This window comes from Musca autumnalis, unplaced genomic scaffold (genome assembly GCF_047663935.1).
Source record: "Musca autumnalis isolate F117 unplaced genomic scaffold, ASM4766393v1 scaffold_5, whole genome shotgun sequence".
In the NCBI taxonomy this organism is placed as follows: Eukaryota; Metazoa; Arthropoda; class Insecta; order Diptera; family Muscidae; genus Musca; species Musca autumnalis.
Window position 1 is genome coordinate 158,088,048 of NW_027412088.1, and position 24,544 is coordinate 158,112,591.

The following is a 24,544-nucleotide window of genomic DNA, read 5'->3' on the forward strand; positions in this document are numbered from 1 at the left end:
GATTTTTTTAATCTGAAAAGTAACTCATTTAACTCAAAGAAATAAACAGAGATGTGTCATATGCATGAAAAAATTGAGAAAAAAATCATCTTGGATTACGCAAAGAGCGATTAAGTTTTGTTTAGATGGAATTTTGACCTTTAAATTCAGGATTTGCCTACTGATTTTTCCATAATTATTGCAATGACGTGAATTTCGGAGTCATTCTCAAATATTCAAACCCTATTTAGACCACTTAGTGAAGGATACGCTTTAATTTTCACTCGTATAAATGAGAAACGTCCTACCATAATCTTAGACAGGCTCAAATTCGCATGAGTTGGCAGCTTTTCTTTTAATAAGGACAACGTATTTCGTCATAGAACAACTAAGATTATCTATTTTTAGAAACATCCATCCAAAATTTGCCATTACTGTTCATTTCTTGAACAATATTGCTTAGTTTTGTAGACAATTTAGTATACATATTTTTTAATCAATTCAAGGTTTAAAATATTTTCAATGTCAACTTTGCTAATTTTTATGTTTCTGAACATGAGAGGCCTCCGCAAGGATATTCAAGTACAAAAAGTTAAAGTTTTTAGACAAATCCTTGAAAAACAAAAATGTAGTGGCTTAAAGTGTTCGAATATGAATTTTCCCTCGACTCTTAAATGATGGAACTAGTTAAAATACATTTTTGTTTCATGTACATTATTCCTAAATATTCTCTATCCAATAAATTAATGCACTTGTTTCTGCCATATATAACGATTTTACTCATTTTTGTAGGGTGTTCGAATTTGAGTTTTGCATACTGTATATTGGACTACAGTACATACTGTGAGTCACAGTGAAAATTATCCACTTCAGTTTCTTTCACTAATACTATGTTTACATTTACGAAATCCACTCGATTTCAACTGTCAATTCCATTGCTCAAACGTCAAATGAAATCCAATCGATTTCAGATGAGTTTTCATTTGACGTGTACACAAAGGAATTGACAGATGAAATCGAGTGGATTTCGTAAATGTAAACATAGTATAAAACTGTCATTGCTAACAGTAAATTAATGAAAATGATTTTGTTGTTTTTTAAATTGTTATACTAGTGTCTTGACTTAAAATTAACAAAAAAACAAGTAAGAAAAGTCTATAGTCGGACGGAGCCGACCATGGGATACCCTATACCACTATCCCTGGACAATCGCTCTCCACGGAACTTCTTTTCAATGATTGTGAAAATTTAATTATCAAATAGAGAGATGTATAATACTTATGACCAAAAACCAAAAAGTTATCTTGCATGAACAAAGACATTTTTGTAGCAGGAAAGGAAAATGTAGTTTACACAAACTAAAATGTAATGAAACCCACTTATGTAGTACTACTACCTCCGTTGTTTAACCGCTACGTTATTGAAATTTTTACCAATTTCACACAAAAGTTTCAGTCCATTTAACCCGCTAAATATTATCTGATCTTCACATTGGTTTGTACGCTTCTTCATCATAAACTCAAACTTTGTTTAAAATTTTGCGGGTTATTATTTTGACCTACATAGCCGCTACAAAATTGGTTAAAATTTTGTTTTTGGTCCATTTCATTCCCTGAACATTTCACGATCATCACCAAAAACTAATCATTTCTATTCTGGCTCGAACCCAACCTCCTTAAAAAATTCGTTACAATCGTTCCATAATTGCGTCCTTAAGCTTGTTTACAATTTTAATGGACGGAAACACATCGCTAAATCGCTTTATCTCGTCGAGATATAAATTTTGGCATACCAAATAAGGGGTCTAGAACGAATATTTCGTGGTGTTACATAAACTTTTGGAGGGACAATATGTAGCATGGGATAAAATTGTGGTTCTCTATATTAGACAGTAGGCCCTTTATCTAGCAAACACTTTATTGCAATTTACATCAGAGGAAAGGTCAGTAGTTTTTTTTAAAATGTAGGCTACTTTGCGAAATATATATGTCCTCAAGGAATTAAAATATAGACCAAAAATAAAATTTGTATATTATTCATACAAAAGTAATGGTCCATTACACCCGCTAAAGAATATCAGATCATCATTCAAAAATGTAGGCATCTTTTTCGACCTATACTCTTACCCGGTGAAACATTTCGTGACTATTGATGTATAATTGCGACTTCTAGCGAGTTTGTTATTACACTACAAACAAATAACGGAATATATTAGGCTGTAACTCTGTTATCTGATCATGCACACCAGCATAATTGGCATCAATTGAAAGGTCAAGCGTTCCACTTTCAAGTATATCTCACTTGACCAGAATGTTACTTCCAGGAATTAAGATATAAGCTATATATTAAAAATTTGCACAATTTTCACACAAAAGTTTTGGTCCATTTAACCCTCTAAATATTATCCGATCGCCATCTCAAATTGCAAGCTTCTCCTTTGTGATATACTCTTACCTTTTTTAAAATTACGCGTTGATCGGACTATTATTGAGACCTACAGAGCCGCTAGAAAATTGGATAAATATTATGTTTTTGGTCCATTTCACCCACTAAATATTTCACGATCATCACCAATAAGAATAGGGATCTATTCTGATCGGAACCCGACCTCCATACAAAATTTCGTGACGATCGGTCCATAATTGCGGCCTGGAGCGTGTTTACAATTTATAATGGACAGACGGACGGACGGACGGACTGACGAACGGACACACATCTCAAAATCGCTTTATCTCGTCGAGATATGAAGATTGGTATACCACATTGGGGGTCTCCGACGAATATTTCGCGGTGTTACATGAATGTTTTACCAAAACAAACTTATAATACCCTTTTCCACATTGTGGTATAGGGTATAAAAAAAACATAACGAAAATCAGGTAAATTTAGATAAAAAAAATTGTTAAACAACATCGATTGGTACCTCACAGTGAAAGCTATCCACACTAAAAGTTTTATTTAATAAAAAGGATTGAAATGTCGTCCCGAAACCCATTTTGTCAGCGCTACATTTCAAATTATCCTTTAGAATGTTTAAATAACACATCTTACCCATAATTCCTTCGATAAAGACAAGATTTCCTACTCCGAAAGAACTCATATAATCCCATACCATAAAACGTATTTTACACTTGCACTTAAAACATGTGTTTTGGGTGTTTACGTAATTTAGTTGACAGATATAGTTTGGAATTGACAACTTAAATGATGCCAGTTTTATAAAACATGTTAAATATAAAATGCGTTTAACTGATCTTCCTCCGTGCTTTACAGTTGGAATTGTGTGTTTAGGGTCCAAAACTGTATGTGTCCCACACCATACCTTACTTTGTCCATCCGATCCAAAACGGTTAAATTTGCTTTCATTGGCAAAAAGAACAGTCTATTTGGGTCGGATGGAACAACTAAGGTATGGCGTACGGCCTTGGGCCGTAAACACACAATTCCAACCGTAAAGTACGGAGAAGGATCTGTTATGGTATGGGATTGTATGAGTTCTTTCGGTGTAGGAAATCTTTTCTTTATCGAATGATGTGTTACAAGGCTATGATAAGCTTTTCACCTTACGATTTTTTAGATTGTAAGTTTTGATTCATTCTTCTTAAACTCATTTAAGGCTCGTTGGCCAATTTGAGAAAAAAAATTGGGTGGTTAAGCCGTAATTTTTCACAAGATTCCATTATCCTCCCATCCAATCAGTGGTTTCGGCTGAAGTATTAGTTTCATGAAAGCTTTTATTCCTACATATGTATGTATATTGTTGTGTCTTTTGCACATGTGTTCAACTATATTCGACTAAATATTCAAAAATAAGCAAAATTTCTGATTATTTCTGCGGTTTTTAGCAGGTTTCTCTCTTTTCTAGGATAGCGTTTTTACTTGGCGCCTAATTATAATAATTTGGTATAAAATATATTATTTTTGTACACAGGAACAAAGTCTCTCTCTATTCGCATTTATTAAATTGTATGCTAATAGGTGTGTACGATAACTTTCCCAGCAATAATTACTCAAGCAAGAAAAATTGCAGAAAGTTTTCGAACAGCATTTTGCAAAAACTTGCAAGAAAGTCAGCTGTTTCCAAAAATGTTCGAAATTTGTTTTTGTTTCTTTTGACATTTTAAACCAAACGGAACAAAAACATATACTCATATTACATCCTTTCTGTAGTTAAATTTGGCCGGTATCGGACAGATAACCCGTTTTTTGTTCCTACATGTTTCCTTTAATGATAAGTGTCAGATAAACAAAAGGAGCTTTGTGTTCCTTTTAAAATTTAAACTGCGCCCGAGAGTATGCTGCACCAAAAGCAAGAAAAAATTGTCTGCAAATTCAAATCAACCAATCAGATTTGAGTAAATTTTATGTATACAGACTTTTTTGCTTGATATTGAAAAATTTTTACACAATTTAACCCTTCGTTGGACACCGATATTGTTTGTCACATTCGTAACACATGAGTCTGGCCAGACCCATGTAATAAATATAAATTTTTTAGTAAACTTAATTAATATTTTCGTATAAAAAGTTGTAGAATATGTTTTAAGGATCCTAATCCTACATATATAATCGTTATTTGTCAAAAAAACATACCGAAAAACACTAAATTTAGTTAATTTTATCAAGTTAGTAAAAACGGACATATGCCTATGGAGTAAAAATTCGTACTTTTCTTGTCTCTATGCTCGAAAATCCTATTTTTATATAATTTTAATGTACTATATTTTATTTTGGGGTATTACTCTGAATGAATAGAGTGTATTTTATGATTTTACAGGTTATTGCAGTGCAATATCGATAATATCAATAGGTAAATGAGTTCATATGTCCTAAGGATTTTCTTCTAATTCATATGGAGAATCCTATATTTGAACCATTCCACTCCACAAAAAGAGCATAAAGGCTTTGTTATGGGTTTTATTTGTCCAGTTATGTGTAAAATTGTCTAAAATAAATATGTAACCCTATTTCCAAGGGATTTTTTTAGGTTGTGGTACGTACACTGATTTCAAACCCATCTCCTACTTTTGCGACCTTCCTACGTGCAATTTTGAAGACATGGTAGGGTGAAATACGACAAATTTCAAAAAATGGTACTCATTCTGTCAAATAATGTAGAAAAAGTTCCAAGTTCAGGAAAAATTTTGGAAAATTTTCAATAAAAAATAGGTGCTGTCTGGCCAGACTCATGTGTTTCGAATGTGATATGTATGTCAAAAAATCCTTGTAGCTCCTTTTCTGGTGATCCTTTTGACTTCATGTTTCTTTCGTTGGAAAGGTAAGAAAATTTCATGAAGCTACCTGAAATCTCAGGTCCATAGCTTTATTTTAACCCAGTTTAAAATGCAAAATAAAATGAAAAAGTCCTGGCTAGACTCAGGTGTCCAACGGAGGGTTAACATTTATATTAAATGGAAGATGTAATAACAAATCCCTGGTAATTCGAACTTTATTCTTTAATTTTCTTAAAGTAAGGTATAACTATAATGGACTTTAAAGACACGATGTAAGAACGGGCCAAAAATTTTAAAATTGCAGTTTACTTATTTAATGCTTTAATCCTATCCACAACGCTTTAGAATCTAAAAAAATGTGCAATTGTGAAATTTTCTTGGTCAAAATGTTAACATTACGAGTTGTTTACATTGAACAGGTGATTAAAAGTCTGCTGATCAGAAAATTTGTCCCGCAAAAATTTGCAAGTTCTCAGTCACAAAACTCTCCAAAAATCTCCAAACTTGCCCTCTTTTGCTGGATAATTTTGTTACCGAACAGCTTTAAGTAAACATTTTGTACGAATTTGTACAAATTTTTGGGTTATTGTACAGACCTAATATTGCGGAAAAATATCGATAATAACCTGTTGTTTAAATTAAAGCTGGGTACACATTAGGGGTGTCTTTTTACTTAAGCTGGGTACACATTGTCAGTTTTGAATGACAGCTTTGTTGTTGATTGCTAGTGTGGCCGTTCATTTTTGTCATTCATCATGCAACCACAAAAGTCCCAATTTACATTGGGCGAGTTTACTTGCGGCAATTGTCATTTTGTAGGAGAGAGAGGTGAGGCATATGGTAACCCTTTGCCTCTCAGCACCCTCTCTCACCTACAAACTGACAATTGCCGCAAGTAAACTCGCCTAATGTAAATTGGGACAAACAACAATTAAAAAACCGAATATTTTGACGCATCGAAAACAGGGTTAACAAACTTTTATTTTTTATTCTAGGTTATAGGGTTGCCGTGGATCCATGATATACACATACACAGGACCAACATATACAGTCGGACCTCGATTATCCGTGATGGTCGGGACCGGAGGCATTACGGATAATCGATTTTCCCGGATAATGGAGGCAATGCTTTTATGCAGTTTTTGAACATATTTTTAAGTAAAAATGACATAATATTGTACAATAATATGAAAATCTGCAATTTTTATACAATTTGTTACGATAATCCACCAAATTTTATAAGCATACATAATATCATCATCATCAGATTCATCTGAATTGACTTTGTCCCATGGTTTTTGTGATACCATAAATACACAAATTGTGTAATACGGGAGAATTTCCAGTTTTCGTTTGTTTACCTTTTGTTTGCTTAATCAGATTAATTGGAAATGTGTTTTTACTCCCGGGCAATGAAGTTTATAACGAAAAATAGAAGAAATGGAAAAAAGTCCAACATTTCTTTTCTATCACGGATAATGGAGGTTCCCGGATAATCGATTCACGGATAATCGAGGTTCAACGGTATTTCAGTATTTGGTTTTTTGGTTATTGGGCAGAGGTTTCTAAAATACTGAGGTGTTATTATTGGTAAAATTGAAAACCGAATATTTTTGACACTCGCTGTTTGTGCATAATTTTTTTACAGCGTTGTATCAAAAGATTGTCCTTTTTCATACTAAATACCTAACCCCCTGTTTTTGTAAAAAAATATTATTCTTTTCACACGAATTGTCAAATTTTGTATATCGATTTTCTCGCCTTAGCTCAAATCTAGAGCGCTGGTTTTTAAATTACGAATTCTTAACTATATATGGAACGCGTCTACGAAAAATTGTGTATGTATGTCATCTGGGGGCTGAGCTATGGATGCCTAAATTATTACGAATATAGACGAACGATCAAAAATAAGTTACAAAAACAGGGGGTTACTGTCTTCCACAATCACCTTGCAGAAGTCGTCTACAATACCGCCTGTCTTGACTTCAAAGCACCTTTAAAACAATTCAATGCCATTATTGCCACATTTAGTGAATAATAAATCATGTTAAGGCATAATTTAGAAATCCCTTATACAAATTGGTTTAACTGCTATTGGTAACTCTGTCAACAGAGCAAATGAAAAATCCACCACCTTTTGGTTTTCATTCAAATACTAAATGATATGCCATAACAGTGGTGTAATTATTTCTCCTTAGTAACAGTAAACGTTGTAGGGGATGTAGCTCAGTGGTAGAGCGTTCGCTTTGCATGTGAAAGGCCCCGGGTTCGATCCCCGGCATCTCCAAGTGATTTTTTTATTTTTGTAATAAAAAATTTAAATGTTATGATCTGTCATTCATTAGAAGTTGTCACAATAACAAAATAAATTTAAACTAATTTCGTAGTATCAACTGAGAAAATACGGAATAACTCCGTACTACAATTTTGACAGTTGCATAATTGAAAACTTACTGAGAATATTTGTTCAGTAACATTTAGCAACTATAAAGAAATGTTAAATAACGATATTTTTCATTTATATTTATTTTTTAGTTTACTGAAATAACAAACTTAAAATTTGTATTATTAACGTTATTGTTGGATTTGTATTACTTGTGCCATTTCATCCCTCAATTGCTTAAACTACTGAATCATGAATTGTTCCGATGTACAAACTAGGTTTTGCTGTTGTGTATCATTTGGCCACGACTCAACAACAAGCAGAGTGGCGCAGTGGAAGCGTGCTGGGCCCATAACCCAGAGGTCCGAGGATCGAAACCTTGCTCTGCTAACAGTGTAATCTTCAAGTTGACCTTTTTGTAATTATTAGTTTTTTTTTTAATTTATAACTAAAATCAATTATTGCCGTCATAAATTATATTTTAGATTTTTTTTTTTTGCTGAAATAATTGAAATTTGCTATAATTTTCTACTGGAGAAATCTGAATAACAAACAGCTTTGTTCTAGAAATGTTTGCCCAATAAAGTATATACATACATATTTTTTGTTCGTGAACACCCACAATGAAGTTACTTACGTTTATTATACCCTCCACCATAGTATGGAGGGTATATTAAGTTTGTTTTTCCGTTTGTAACGCATTGAAATACTCATTTGCGACCCTATAAAGTATATATATTCTTGATCAGGGTAAAATTCTAAGTCGATCTGAGCACGTCCGTCCGTCCGTCTGTGGTAATCACTCTAGCATCCACAAAAATGGAGATAGGACGCTGAAATTTTGGGAAAATGCGTCTTTTGTTTGCAGGCAGGTCAAGTTCGATGATGGGCTATATCGGTCCACGTTTTGGTATAGCCCCCATATAACGGTACCTCCCGATTTACGGTATTTTGACGTTTTTAGCTATATTTTCAGACCGATTTGGCTATAATTTGACATTTAGGGTTCTTAAGTGTCAATAAACATATATAACAAAACTTGTGGACATAGGTCAACGTTTTGGTATAGCCCCCATATAACGGTACCCCCCGATTTGCGGTATTTTGAGGTTTTTAGCTACATTTTTAGACCGATTTAGCTATAATTTGACATTTAGGGTTCTTAAGTATCAATAAACTTATATAACAAAAGTTGTGGACATAGGTCCACGTTTTGGTACAGCCCCCATATAGCGGTACCCCCCGATATACGGTATTTTGACGTTTTTAGGTACATTATTAGACCGATGTAGCTATAATTTGACATTTAGGGTTCTTAAGTGTTAAAGAACTTATATATTAGAAGTTGTGGACATAGGTCCACGTTTTGGTATAGCCCCCATATAACGGTAACCCCCGATTTGCGGTATTTTGACGTTTTTAGCTACATTTTCAGACCGATGTAGCTATAATTTGACATTTAGGGTTCTTAAATGTCAATAAACTTATATAACAAAAGTTGTGGACATAGGTCCACGTTTTGGTATAGCCCCCATATAACGGTACCCCCGATTTACGGTATTTTGACGTTTTTAGCTACATTTTTAGACCGATTTAGCTATAATTTGACATTTAGGGTTCTTAAGTGTCAATAAACATATTTAAGAAAACTTGTGGACATAGGTCCACGTTTTGGTATAGCCCCCATATAACGGTACCCCCGATTTGCGGTATTTTGACGTTTTTAGCTACATTTTTAGACCGATTTAGCTATAATTTGACATTTAGGGTTCTTAAGTATCAATAAACATATACATATAACAAAAGTTGTGGACATAGGTCCACGTTTTGGTATAGCCCCCATATAACGGTACCCCCCGATATACGGTATTTTGACGTTTTTAGCTACATTATCAGACCGATGTAGCTATAATTTGACATTTAGGGTTCTTAAATGTCAATAAACTTATATAACTAGTGGACATAGGTCCATGTTTTGGAATAGCCCCCATATAACGTTACCGCCCGATTTCAGGTATTTTGAGAATTTTACTAACAAGTTTTAACCGAATTGTCTGTAATTTGAACATTTGACATTTGAAATTCTTAGTGGTCACCACACCTCTCCACCAAAAATTGTCAAGAAAGCCCCCATATAACGGTACCTCCCGATTTTCAGTAATTTGATGATTTTAGCTACAATATTAGACCGAAATAACAGTAATTTGACATTTGAAGTTCTTAGTGGTCACAACACCTCTCCATCAAAAATTGTCAACATAGGTCCATGTTCGGATATAGCTCCCATGTAACGGTACCTCCCAATTTTCAGTAATTTGGCAATTTTAGCCACAATTTTTAACAGAACTAACTGTAACTTGACATTTGAAGGTTGTAGTGGTCAGCACACATCTGCATCAACAATTTTCAACATAGCCCCAATATAACGATACTTCCCGATTTTCCGTACTTTGAGGATTTTACTTAAAATGTTTAACCGAACGTAGGTCCATGTTTTTGTATCTTGTACCTTAGCTTTATTTTTTGGACGAGCTTTCTGTAATTTGAAATTTAAAAGTCAACAAAAATTCTGCAACAAATATTGTTCATTTAAGTTCATATTTTCGTATAGCCCAGATACCTCCGAACTAGCTGTTAATTACATTTGAAGTTCCCACGTTATGTACCGATTTTCGATATTTTGAGGATTGTAGCTAAATTTTTTAACCGAATGAGGAGTTATTTGACATTAAAGGCTCCCATCAAAAGCTGTCAACATAGGCCCATGTTTTATTATAACCCCTATATAACAGTACCTCCCAATTTCTAGCCCACCAAAAAGTGTCAACAGTTAGATATAGGCACCATAAAAAGGGCCTTCCGAATGAAGCATTTTATGTACATTATCTGACATTTTAACGTACTCACTTAAAGTTGGGGACAGGAATGAATATTTTATGGTGGAGGGTATGAAAAGTTCGGCCCGGCCGAACTTAATGCTTTTTTACTTGTTTTCTTTCAATGCGTTTTTCAGAACCGCTGCTAATTATTGTTTTTCAAGGCACATTGAATAAGGTAACCGATTCACGCAAGCTGATTGAACATGAAATGTCAAAAAAGTTGTTGTAAACAACATACAACAACTCTTCATACTAAAACATAACAAATGTTGACATTTAAAGTGTACAAAACAAGAGGTTTTGTGTTGTTGCTTGCTATTCGTCGAATCGGCTACCTTATTCAGTGTGCCTTGGTTTTTTCATTGTCAAAAGTCTCCTAAACAGTGTTGGTTAAATGTTGATTGGTGCAGTATAGTATAACAGCATAAAGAGCGAGTGAGCAAGCAGGCAGGCAATCAACAACACAACCGAAGAAATGTAATGATGATTCCCAGCAAAAATAAAATGGATATTTTGCAGCACCGATTTATTAGGCGATCATCAATTTCAAACGGCTTCTAACAGCAAATGTCAGCCCAAAAATAGTAAAAAAATTGAAAATGCAGAGATAAGAGTTAACAATTTGTGGATTTTTTTGTTAAAAAAAGGTCGGATTCATTTGGGAAATACAATTTTGGTCAATTGCAAATTTTCTTTATAATAGCATTGAGTGTTAAACAATGCAATATTGAAAATTATTAGAGGTCTAGAATGGCCAAAAATAAAAAAACTGAATGCCAAATTTTTGGTACAATATCTATCTGACAACTTTGACGACTATGAGTTGAAACTATCAAAAAGTGAATTTGTTAGGTGCGCGCAAGGCAAAGCGGACATATCTCTCAGGAAAAACGCTGACATAACTCGCAAAGATTTTTTTGTTCTTAATTTCGCAATTTACTACAATTAATTTCTACTGATCTGGCAAAGAACTGTTATAAATTTTAGATAATAAGTTAGAATTTAAGCTGATTTGTACATTTGAAAAAGCAAAAGTGCGAAAAAATGCCGAAGTCTCCACAAAATCCCCAAGATTTCCTAAAATTATTTAAAAAGGAAAAATTCGTAGCATATTGGTTGGGTGTGTGGAACTTCCCTAGAATTCACTTTTTCAATACAAACTCCTTAGGTCATGTTAGCTCGATTAATTCAATTAATTAAAAACTTTCATAAATAATGACCTTCGTCCTAATAAGACAACAATAAAGAAAACAAGTAAAAAAGGGATAAGTTCGGCCGGGCCGAACTTTTTATACTCTCCACCATAAAACATTCTGAACTAAAACGGAATAATCATGGTATAAGTAATGAGGTAGATCTAGATGAAAACAAATTATAGAACTCTGTTTTTTCCTGAATTCCTAAACCGTCAAAATGACTAAACACAAAAGCAACAAGTGGGTTTGTTTACAATACATTTTTGAGCATTTTATAAAAAAAAAACGCGAAAAATGAATAAACCCAACATTGCTATCGAACACGATATCGATTCGAAATGTTTCTCGATAGTTCTGCGGATATTTTGTTCGAGAACGACACACGAGAATGAATTGAAAACGATTCACTCGTCGCTCAGTTTGTGCTCAGTTTATTAGCGAATGAATGACGATAGTTTCTACGATAGTGGCGAAACACATTTTAGTGAAGTTTCTCGATATTTCTGTTATGTACCTTTTCCGTTTTTAATTCTTTGTTATGTTTCCGACTCAATATGTAACTGTTGATAAACATAGTTGCCTTGTGTTTGGCAACCTACCCATATGTTGTCTTTATAAATACTTTTTATTTATTATTCGCAGCATTTATATCGAAATTATTAAAAAAACACCAACTGGGAATTTTATACAAAGAACATAAAATTATTTTTTGAAACAAAAAAATTTCTAAAATAAAAAATGTTTCCCGAAACAATTTTTCTTGTGAAAAAAAAAACATTCACCAAATGTTCGAAAATAATATCGTTTGCGAACAAAAGAAAAACACAAGAAAAACATTTGCCAAATGTTCGAAAAAGATATCGATTTCGAAACATTGTGGCGAACATTCAAATAATATCAGCAACTGGCATGGTGGGAAGTGTCAAAGATTCTTCACATAATCGAATTGTGGATATGATGAAATGATTGTTTCAATGCAAAGATGAAGAATTTCTTCCATATAAAAGTTCTAAAAACAATTTTAAAAATCATATTTTTCAAAAAGGCACACACACATACACAGATTGTGTATGTATATACCCACTATAGTCGAGAAAATGTTAAAAAAAAAGAAGCACATTTTATGGTTAAAAAAGACTTTTTTGAATCGGGGCCAAATTGTCTAAGAAAACATCATTTTAGAAAGATAGTGTCAAAGCCAAAAATATTCTCCATAAAATGTTACTGTAAGTGCCGGAACACAAGAAATGTGTATATATAATACTACTATTAGAATATCATTATCAATTTTAGGAAACAACACACCCAAAAAATTTTTAATTTTTTTGGTGATCATATTAATCGTATCAAAAATATTGAATTTTAAAAACAATGGCAAATTGTTTAAGACAAATAGATTTTTCTTGCTACGTCTGCGGAAAATTTACTATAAAGAAATACCGAATTACGTTTTTCAACAGTAAAATAGAGGAAATTTGCAAAACTTATTTTAAAGAAGAGTTCCAACCTTACAAGGCGTTGGCACCAAAACATTATTGTCGCAATTGCTACAATGGTTTGATGCAGTGGTCAAAAGGTATGTAATCAGCTTCAACAAAATGTTTGGTGTTTTAGAACTTCTTTGGATTCAATGCAATTTGGTATTCCAATGCATTGGTTTGATCCAGGGGAGCATGACGAGAGTACCTGTTACGTTTGCCAGAATCAGCCTTACTTTCAGTCCAGCATTCAGATGAACTGTCATTTCCAGTTCTACAATATGGAGGCAACAAACAGAAGATGTTGGTAGCGTTTATTCTGTGGATGACCCATGGGTCCTACATTAGTGTCTCAAGACCGTTTGAATGCCTTGGTGCGGAGACTAGGACTTTCCAAAAATAAAGCCGAATTATTAGCTGCGGAATTGAAAGTAAATAAGTTGCTTGAACCAGGTGTTAATGTTACTTGCATCCGAAAAAGACATGACAATTTTACGCCATATTTCTCTGCTGACGAATCAAATAATTTCGTTCACTGCACCGATATTGTTGGCCTTATGACAGAAATGAACATCGAGTATAATCCTGAGGACTGGCGCATATTTATTGATTCATCCAAGAAAAGTTTGAAAGCTGTACTTCTTTATTACGACAACACTCAGATTCCCGTTTCAGTGGCGTATGGAGAAAACATGAAGGAATCTTATGATTCGATGAAGTTTATTTTGGATGCTGTAAACTACGAACTTCTCCAATGGAGAATATGATGCGACCTTAAAGTTGTTGCTCTTTTATCTGGTATGCAGGCGGGAAATGTAAAATATATGTACATGTTTCTTATGTAAATGGGACAGTAGATGGAAGGAGGGTCAATATTCCAAAAAACTTTGGGAATCAAGAAATGAAGCAGCGTTAGGAGAATATAATATCCTACACCAACCGTTGGTCCCAACCGAGAAAATAATGTTGCCTCCATTACATATAAAACTGGGAGTGGTAAAAATTTCAATTCATGCCTAAATGAAGAGGCAATACAATTTTTGAAGACTATTTTTTCCAAACTTAGTGAATCTAAGATTAGAGAAGGTAAAAGAGAAGCCAGAAAGATGTTATCTATAACTTTCTGGACAAACACCGTTCTCCTACCGCTGAAATATACGTCGTCAACAATATGCTAACAAGTTTTGAAAAACTTGGGGTCCATATATCAACCAAAATACATTTTTTGAATTCTCATATGGATTACTTTAAAAAACAATTAGCAACAGAATCTGATGAACAAGGTGAAAGGTTTCATCAAATATGTGCACCCATCGAAAACGCTATAAAGGCAAAAGTATAATATCTTTCATCTCAGATTTGTGCTGGTCACAATTTGATAATGGTGTGAAATTGTCTAGAACTATAAGAAAATAAATACATTATTTTTACCCACACTTTGCAATTGTTAGTTAAATTTGATGTAAAATATTTCTATTCTAAAATGGATATTTATGGAAGAATATGCAATGTACTCACAAACAGTGCAAAAATGACTCTTAATATATGTTGCTGTGTAAATACCCAAAATTAGTTGTGTTTTTTAATGGTATTTATGGTGTAATAGATTTTTTTATAGTAAAATTTAGTGAGAAACACTTTTCTTTTTTTGACACTTACCCGAACAAATTACGTTTTATGGGAGATTTTGGCCCAAAGTTGAATCGTGCGAAATTAGCAAGAAATGATGTCAAGATATAAATTCTTGTTAGTATACAGAATTTATTGCTGTATGACCACTGAGAACCTTAAATGTCAAATTACAGCTAGTTCGGTTAAAAATTGTAGGTAAAATTCTCAAATTACCGAAACATGGGCCTATGTATCTTTTGGAATATAAGTTTGTTGATCACTAGGAACCCTAAATATCAAAATTCGGTTTGAAAATGTGACTAAAAACGTAAAAATACCTGAAATCGGGCGGTATCGTTATATGGGGGCTATATTAAAACGTGGACCGATATAGCCCATCATCGAACTTGTGGATGCTAGAGTGATTACCACAAACGGACGGACATGCATACATCGACTCAGAATTTTACGCTGATCATGAATATATGTATGGTAACATGCGGCGGCTTCGCCACTGGGGCGCATTCGCCAGCGCCGATTTTCTTGATAATTATAACTGCTACAGAAATGCCGTTAAAGGGAAAATTGTGAGTTTAACGAAGATCTTTCATCTCCCAAAAATTGGCATTTCTATCAAATATATGATTGCTGATGCACGCGGTTTCATGTTTTTGAGGTATTGCGAAAAATATTCATGGTAGGTATATTTTGTGATATCTTGTATACCTTTTGTGATATCAAAATTATATTTTATACCGTTAATAGGCATGATAAAAGTAATTATAAATGTCAATATATTCATATTATGAACTATGTAGGGGGTGGGGCGGCTACGCCATGATAGGGCTGTTGTGGGTTAATGTGAGAAATATGTCAGGTTTAACTTAAATTGTTTATGCTATTGATATACCACGCTATAATGTGAGGTTGAAATCAAATATTGTGCTAAACCTATCTAATTTAGCAAAGATTTCATTTTTATGCCTAAATTCAAGGAACCTACTTCAATTAACGGCTAGAATATGTTTCTTTTTGTAAATTTTAGAATAATTTTTGATTATTAAATAGAAAACATGTTCCTTTTATGCATAATGTTGATATTTGAGGAGGAAGTATGGTAAATGCCAGTTTTAGAGTCCGTTGATATATGTTCTATGTCGATGGCGAAGCTACCCCATGGGTGGGGAGGCTTCGCCACTTTTTAGATATTTTGTAAATTCTCAATAATAATATTTTGAAAACAAAATTGTAATCATTTATATATCAAAACTTGTAGTCAAGACATGCTAATATTCTTACCAAAAATAATATTTGGAAAAACTTTAATGATGTCGATATGAGAACATATTGAACAAAAACGTGGCGAAGGCGCCCCATGTTACCATATATACTTTATAGGGTCGCAAATGATTTTTTAAATGCGTTACAAACGGAAAAACAAACTTAATATACCCTCCATACTTTTGTGAAGGGTATAAAAATTAAGTTAAGTTAAGCGTTCAAAACCATGCTTTGGAAGTGTCTCAATCGGAGTGGAAAAATTGATTCAACAATTGGTTTGATCGCATAAAAAGTGTATAAATCATGCTGGAGACTACTGTCAGGCCAGACAGTTATCGTGTAGCCCTCGTAGGCATTGAAGTACAACTTGTTTTTTAATTTGGAGTAGCAAGAAATAACCTAATTTATATTTGAAAATCGAGCGATTTAAGCAAAAATAAATTATATCCGCGACACTTTTCGTTTTTAAAAAAGTATTTGCGTTTTTTTTACAAAATCTTTGTTTCTTCTTAAAAAGTAAAAAAAGTCTGTAAAAAATCGCGGTTTTTTCAAAAAATTTTAGCATGCGGCACTTTAGTTCCTTTTCTTAGAAAGAGTGCATATTTTTACTACAACTTTGAAATTTCCTTAATTGTGAACATTTTCGCCTGCTGCGCTTTTCTTTTATGTTTCTATTATGTACCTTTTCCGTTTTTATTTCTTTGCTATGTTTGCGACTCGATATGTAACTGTTGAAAAACATTAGGTGTGTTCGTTTACTCAATAATTTTTACAAATTCGTACAAGTCCAGTAACTTCTTGTAAACGACTAAGGTCTTTTGCATTGCACTGTAGAGTAAACGAACAACATCCAGTAATAATTCGTACAAATTTTGGGTAAACGAACACACATATTTGGCCTGTTCCCGTACTTTATAAAGTGTACGGGAACGCAAAATGTGTAAAAGTGGTAAAAATTTTAAAAACTTTTTAGTTCTGGAACAGAGCTATTGTTGTCTTGTATTTGGTAACCTACCCATATGTTGTCTTTATCAACACTACCCAGATAGCATTTAGAAGACTGTTTTTTCAAAAATCACATTGAGGAGTCTTTTTAGAGTCCTTTTGGTGATCAAAAATTGATTAAGTCGCTTGTGTGATCAGAAAGGGACTCGAAAGTGACTCCCTGTAATGATTAAAAAGAGTTCAATTTAAAATACAACAACAAATGTGTAGCAATCACAAATAAATCATTGAGGTAGGGGTGAGCACGCCTGTGTGCTAGCACACAGGCAAATTGTGAAAACGTACTCTTAGTTTTTTGTGAACCATAAACAATTAAAAGTTTATGCAATTTTTTATTTATATTTAATAATAATTTGCATTGTGGACGATTTTAGACAACATTAATGTTTAAAAAATGTTGAAATAAGTAATGAAATATCAAGAAAAATTAAATATTAATTCTCCCTTAAATTTGCCTCTCTCTCGATTTTGCTCAGCTCTGCATTGAGGTGTTTAAAATGTGACAATTTTTTGTTATTTATTGTCACATTTTGATCATCTGGAAGATTGAAAAATGCTTAATCAAAAAAGGGTCATACAGGTGTTTGAAAAGTGATTATAATTATGTATACTCTGATCATATTTTGAACAGTTAGGTGATTAAAAACTGATTGCTTTGTTTTATTTTTATTTGGTTGTAAATAAAAAAATAAAATTCTCATATACACTTTCTACAAAATTTTGATATAAATGTAACGTATAATATTAAAGGTACAGACAAACACAACACAACAGGTTTTGCCAAGTGAAATGAAGAAGCAGTATACTAACCGCCAAGCAACATAAAGGATAATTAAAAGACATAACAAAGCAGAAAAGACTATAAAACAAAGGAAAGAAACAAAGAAGAATAAAAAGAAAATTTTTTTAATTTATTTCGTCTAACAAAAAGACTCATAAATGACTCCCTAAAGACTCATAAATGATTATAAACATGACTCTAAAAAGACTCGAAAAAGGGTCCGAAATTAATCAACAAAACACCAATAAATGATTGAAATACGACTCGAAAAAGACTCATTTGTGATTTGTTTAGAAGAGTCGCCTGAGGTTATGTTTTCCTACCGACAAAGGAGTCATTTATGATCAGAAAATGAGCTCATATTCTAGCTTTTTAATCGTGCAGTCGGATCAAAAAAGACTCGAATTTGATTAAAATTTTCAAAAAATGCTGACTGGGTAATTGTTTATATTATACGTAGCATTTATGTATGTATATCGAAATTATTTGAAAAAAGCAAATGGGAATTTTATACAAACAACATAAAATTATTTTTTACTTTGAATCGTTTTGTGGGGAGGTACCGGTAGTTGTGGATATACATATATTGCCCATTTTCGAACTTAAACTGTGTTTGGGCAAAATATTATGAAGGCCAAATTTTTGACCGAATCGACTGATCCGTTCGAGAGTTATCGTGCGCTCCTACCACTACACATGGTGGGAAGTATGGAATTGCCCATCAAAAAACGTATAACATCGTGCCACGTGCACAACCGGGTGCAAAAAATATCAGAACGATTCGAGAAAAGGTTTTAAACTGCACTTTTTCGAAATTTTTTGTGGGATGTACCCGGAAGAGGGGACCTATATAATCCATATACGAACCTCATGCATGCGTGGTAGAAATATTACGATGTGCAAAGTATGGACCAAATCGGTTATTCCCTTCGAGAGTTATGGCGCGTACCATTTTAGCCAAAAGTTTTGAACTTTTGTGTGAAAGGTTCCTGAGGGAGTGGACCGATATGGCTGATCTTCGAACTTAAACTAAGTTTGCACAAAATATTACAAAGGCAGACAGACGGACCGAAACGGATTTCGTCCAAACACACTTGGGGTCTTAAACCATTATTTCGGTGAGACACATTTTATCGTATGAAATCACTTACATTTTAAAAACGCACATAAGTCCCATTTGGAATTATGTCCGTAGGTGGGATCGGGCATAGCTCCCAACAATTCTGGGAGTTATTTCCGCAAACCAAGGCTTACATAAATCCCAAATAATAGCTTTGTTCCCGTAATTTTTAATAGCAAAACTCGTCAAAGAGAGAAAAATTGTTGTCACACAAAGTTTTTTCAAAAAGTTCGGGAACGCAAAAATGGAAAAAACGTCAAAAAAGCTGGAACAAATGTCAAAGTCGGCGTACCAGCCAATCAGACGCCGGCATCCATGTTACTATTGTTTACACGCTCAAATTTGTCGAGTAAAAAGTTTTTAAAGAGAGCGTCATTCAGCGCCATTTTTGTTTAAAGAGAAGTGAACATTTTACAACTTTTTTGTGTACGGGAACGGGTTTTCGGGTAAAATGTGTAAAAGTCGTAAAAATTGTAAAAACATTTTAGTTCTGGAACAAAGCTAATGTGATGTAAACATTAAGAATTTCTGATTTTTAGTCTGTTCCTTTACTTCTGAAAATGGTAAAACCGGCAAAAGTAGTAAAAGTTGTAAACTGCTCCCACATGAATTGTATTGTGTCTGAAGTAAAGGAACGCTTTTCGAGTAAAAAGTAGTAAAACTTGAAGATTCTTGAACGTAAAGGAACAGAGCTTTTATAAATAAATTGTCGACTTCATATACACCTAAATTCTTAACAAGTTGGTCGAAAAATTACCCTAACCCGGCAACTCTGTTTTTGTGTGCGCGCGATTTAGCTATTGAATTTGTTGTTACTGTTCGTTCATTTGTTTATTAAAAAAATGTCTCTGCCTGCGATCGCATTTGCCCATTCACCGCTACATTCGTATGTATTTATTCTTTGTTAATGCTGATCGTGTCTGCCAGTCGTCTGTCTGTTCGATTGCTTTGTTTGTTGTTGGCTACAAATAATTTTTGTTGAAACTTGCGCAACACAAGTATTGGGCGTTCAGTAAATTTAGTAAATGAATTCTTCGTTGTGAAATGTTCAGCGATCTGAAGAAGTGAGTGAGTTGACTGACTGACGACAATTGCTTATTATCGGCTGTGAACGAATGAATGGTGATTCAGATAACGACAGAATGCCAACGGCCATCCAAGCAGTACAAAAATAAATGAATAAAACAGTATTTTTGTATACCTACATAACCGCAATGTAGATAGAAGTCGATTTCTTTCTTCTCTGTTCGATTAACAACAATGACGATTAAAATCGATATTTTAAACCATACATTTATCAGGAGATCAGCTAGATGTTGAGTATCGCGAAATAATATGAAATAAATTTTCAATGGAGTGTAATACACGAGTTTATGTGGATGTGTGATGTTGTGCATTTTTTATACCCTCCACCATAGGATGGGGGTATATTAAGTTTGTCACTACGTTTGTAACAACTCGAAACAATCATTGTAGACCCCACAAACTATATACATATATTCTTGATCAGCGTGCAATTCTACATCGATATAGCCATGTCCGTCCGTCTGTCCGTCTGTGGAAATCACTCTAGCGTCCGAACGGATTGACGTAGGTGGATGAAATTTTGGGAAAATCTATTATATGTACGTAGTTCTTTTGGTATTGAAAGCGGGCTATGTAGGTCTACGCTTTCGTGTAACCCCCATACAAAATGACGCGTGACGCGTCGTCGTTTTAAGGAATTTTTAAGATATTTGTCCCATTTTACCACCGAATTGGTTGTAAATTGGTATTTTGTGTCTCCAGAGGCCAAAAAACATTCCTACCAAAGTTGGTTTATATAGGTCCACGTTTTGGTATAGCCCCCATATAACGCCCCATATAAAGTACGCGTCATTTTAATATATTTTGAATGTATTAGTCCCATTTGACAACAGAATCGGTTGTAACTTTGTATTTTGTGTTTCCAGAAGCTAAGAAACAATTCCACCTTAAAGTGTTTATATAGGTCCTCGTTTTGATATAGCCCCCATAGGACGACATCTCCCGATTTTCGGTATTTTGAAGGTTTTTGCCTGATTATCACACCGAGATGGCTGAAATTTGGTATTTAGTCTTCGTTGGGGGTATAAAACTTTCCCCCATAAATTTTAAGGTATAGGTCCACGCCATCATATAGCCCCCATAGAACGGTACCTTCCGATTTTCGGTATTTTGAAGGTTGTGGCCACATTAATCCACCGAAAGGGTTGACATTTGTGGTGGAGGGTATAAAAAGTTCGGCCCGGCCGAACTTAACGCTTTTTTACTTGTTTAAAATTTCGATATGTGTGTATTAACGTGGATCGATTTGTAATTGAAGAATAATATACGGAAAAGTATTTCTTTATCTGTTTACCTCGTGTAATTTAAAGCATTTAAAGTACTAAAGCAACATTTACACCACCGGAATACTAAAATGAGTCATTTTAGTTGGTAAAAAATGACGTATTATATGATATACAGTCAACCAAAAAAGTCTACATACACCCTATAAATCTCGAGTTTTAAGGGTAAGGAAGCATTTTTATGAAAATCCAAGTACATAGTTCTATTTCATATCCCTAATAAACAATATGACATACAACAAAAATATATTCCATAATACGAATAACGGTAAATTCTATAAAAATTAAAAAATTAATAGGGAAAAAGTGTACATACACCCAATGAAATATTCAGATTACCGTAAAATTTATGGAATAAGCAATACAAATTTTACATTTTATTGCTTTATCGAATGTCTCTAGTTGTCTATTATATATTTTAGACAAAATAGGAACGTATTTATGGTTTAATTGACGTTATTTAAGGTCAGACTTCGTGTATAGCTTCTAAAGGCGGACCCTTGCAGATTTCTTTGAGTTTTTCAGTCTGGTAGTTTATGAAACCCCAGGAAATACAGTGGGACTAATTATTTTGAGCTCCTAGAGCGCTTTGAAGTTGTTTTTACGGATAATATATGCTCCTGAGCTTCGCTAAATATGCGAATTCCTGAGTTTTTCATAAATTTTATAGTTTTCACAGCATTCCAAGGGTCAAATTACAAGCAGGAACCTTGGAATTACCTTGTAATAAATATTTGGACCTTAACTCAATCAGAAATGCACAACATTATTCTACAAACCCGCTCCTAAAGTTTCCAAAGCATCAAAATAAAATCCCCACCAAAAAATGCATGAAATTTGTACGAAATTTACACTGTTAACTAGTATGCTCTCGTATTATGATCGTTAGGGTAACTTGAAGCGCTATAAATGTCGGACACTTTTACATTGCTGATTCAATGGATGCTCGAGGATTGTACCAGACCTTATTACAAGGTAATTCGAAGGCTTCTGCATGTAATTTGGCCCTTGAAATGTTGTGAAAACTATAAAATTTATGAGAAAACTCAGGCATCGTATATTTAGCGAAGCTCAGGAGCATATATTATCCATAAGAACAACTTCAAAGCACTCTAGGAGCTCAAAATAATTAGTCCCACTGTATTTCCTGGGGTTTCATAAACTACCGGACTGAAAAACTCAATGAAATCTGCAAGGGTCCGCCTTTAGGAGCTATACACGAAGTCTGACCTTAAATAACGTCAATTAAAGCATAAATACGTTCCTATTTTGTCTAAAATATATAATAGACAAACAGAGACATTCGATAAAGCAATAAAATGTAAAATTTGTATTGCTTATTCCATAAAGTTTACGGTAATCTGAATATTTCATTGGGTGTATGTACACTTTTTCCCTATTAACTATGTACTTGGATTTCCATAAAAATGCTTCCTTATATGCTGTTTATATTAGAGCTTTTGGCAGGGTTAACCTTCTTTATGAGGATTTGTTTGAAATATAAGCAATGGAATTGACATTTGAAACCCAGTCGGTTTGTTAAATCAGGTTATATATAAACGGGGTATAACCCTTAAAACCCGAGATTTATAGGGTGTATGTAGACTTTTTTGGTTGACTGTATTTTTTTAGGTGCCAGTATAAATAAGGTTTTAGATGGAACTCTGATTTAATTTGAAAACAAATTAAAAGTGGCCTATTTAACCTTCCTTATGAGGATTAATTTGAAGTTTGAGCTATGGAATTGACATTTGAAACACAGTCGGTTTGTTAAATCCGGTTAAGTGCAAACAGGCTATTAATGTACATATTAAGGATAGGTAAATTATTGCCTTGAAAAGTCTAAAACTCAATGTCAACCGTTTTTTTCAAGATTAACTGGTAATGTGAGACTTATTGCAGCAGTCTTGGCAATTTCAATTTAAAGTTTTATCTAATGTACGCACAATATCCCTGCATCCCTATATCTAATTCTGTAAAACACCTTTAACGCCATTATTTGTTATACCTATCCTGCAATTTTACGGCAACCTAAAAACGACTACAAATTTATTCTGCTGCATCAAATCCAAATTACCTAACCAATTCTTTTTACACCAGCCAGCACTCTCACTACCCATAGATGTGTACCAAGTTCAGAGGGAAATAACAAGTGGAAGAATATTTTAGGGGTAACGAAGAAATAAAAAGATATATGGCAGAAAACTAAGACTGTTGGCAGTAAAAAGTCTTCGTCGTTTTTCCTTTTATTCGTAGTAATTGTAAAAGGACACTAACGTCTTGAACATAAAATGCCATCAAACACCGACACCATAGCCAGCCATTATTATTACCATTGCCTTCTTGTATGCGAAGACAATAAATGGCAAAGCAACGGCAATAAGAACAAGTCTTCGATTGTGTGGGCTAGGAATAAGAGGAGAAAAGCTTTGTGATATCACTGGAATGGGCATCTGATGCGTTCGCATAACTCTAGTGTTCGGAGTCAGCGTAGGCAAATACATAAATAAAGATTAAGATAAAGAAGCTACATCGGACAGCTGTAGCCGATCGTAGCATACCTGCGCGTCGAAAACACAAAGTGAGACCAATTTTCCCAGCAGTCGCGGCGGGACTAGCAAATGAGCACCCTTTCTTTTAGAAAATGTCTATAAAAGACCCTTTCTTTCAGAATGTTAGAAAGGAACATTTCTTTCAGAAAGGGTACATTCTCCCTTCCTTTCAGAAAATGTCTATAGAAGCACCCTTTCTTTCAGGAAGGGTCTATAGAAGCACCCTCTCTTTCAGAAAGGGTCTATAGAAGCACCCTTTCTTTCAGGAAGGGTCTATAGAAGCACCCTCTCTTTCAGAAAGGGTCTATAGAAGCACCCTTTCTTTCAGGATGGGTCTATAGAAGCACCCTTTCTTTCAGGAAGTGTCTATAGAAGCATCCTTTCTTTAAGGAAGGCTCTATAGAAGCACCCTTTCTTTCAGGAAGGGTCTATAGAAGCCCGCTTTTTTCAGAAAGGGTCTATGGAAGCACCCTTTATTTTAGAAAGGGTCAATAGAAGCACTCTTTATTTTAGAAAGGGTCTATAGAAGCACTCTTTCTTTGAGGAAGTGTATATAGAAGCACCCTTTCTTTCAGGAAGTGTATATAGAGCACCCTTTCTTTTTGGAAGGGTCAATAGAAGCACCCTTTCTTTCAGGAAGACTCTATAGAATTATCCTCTCTTTCAGGAAGGCTCT

General features: G+C 34.0%; 2 non-coding genes across 2 annotated transcripts; both read left to right on the plus strand.

Moving 5' to 3' along the window:
- The first annotated feature begins 7,428 nt into the window (after positions 1–7,428).
- Positions 7,429–7,500, plus strand: TRNAA-UGC (transfer RNA alanine (anticodon UGC)). The gene has a single exon. It is a non-coding gene; the product is annotated as a tRNA-Ala (tRNA).
- Positions 7,501–7,914: 414 nt separating this feature from the next.
- Positions 7,915–7,986, plus strand: TRNAM-CAU (transfer RNA methionine (anticodon CAU)). The gene has a single exon. It is a non-coding gene; the product is annotated as a tRNA-Met (tRNA).
- Positions 7,987–24,544: the final 16,558 nt, after the last annotated feature.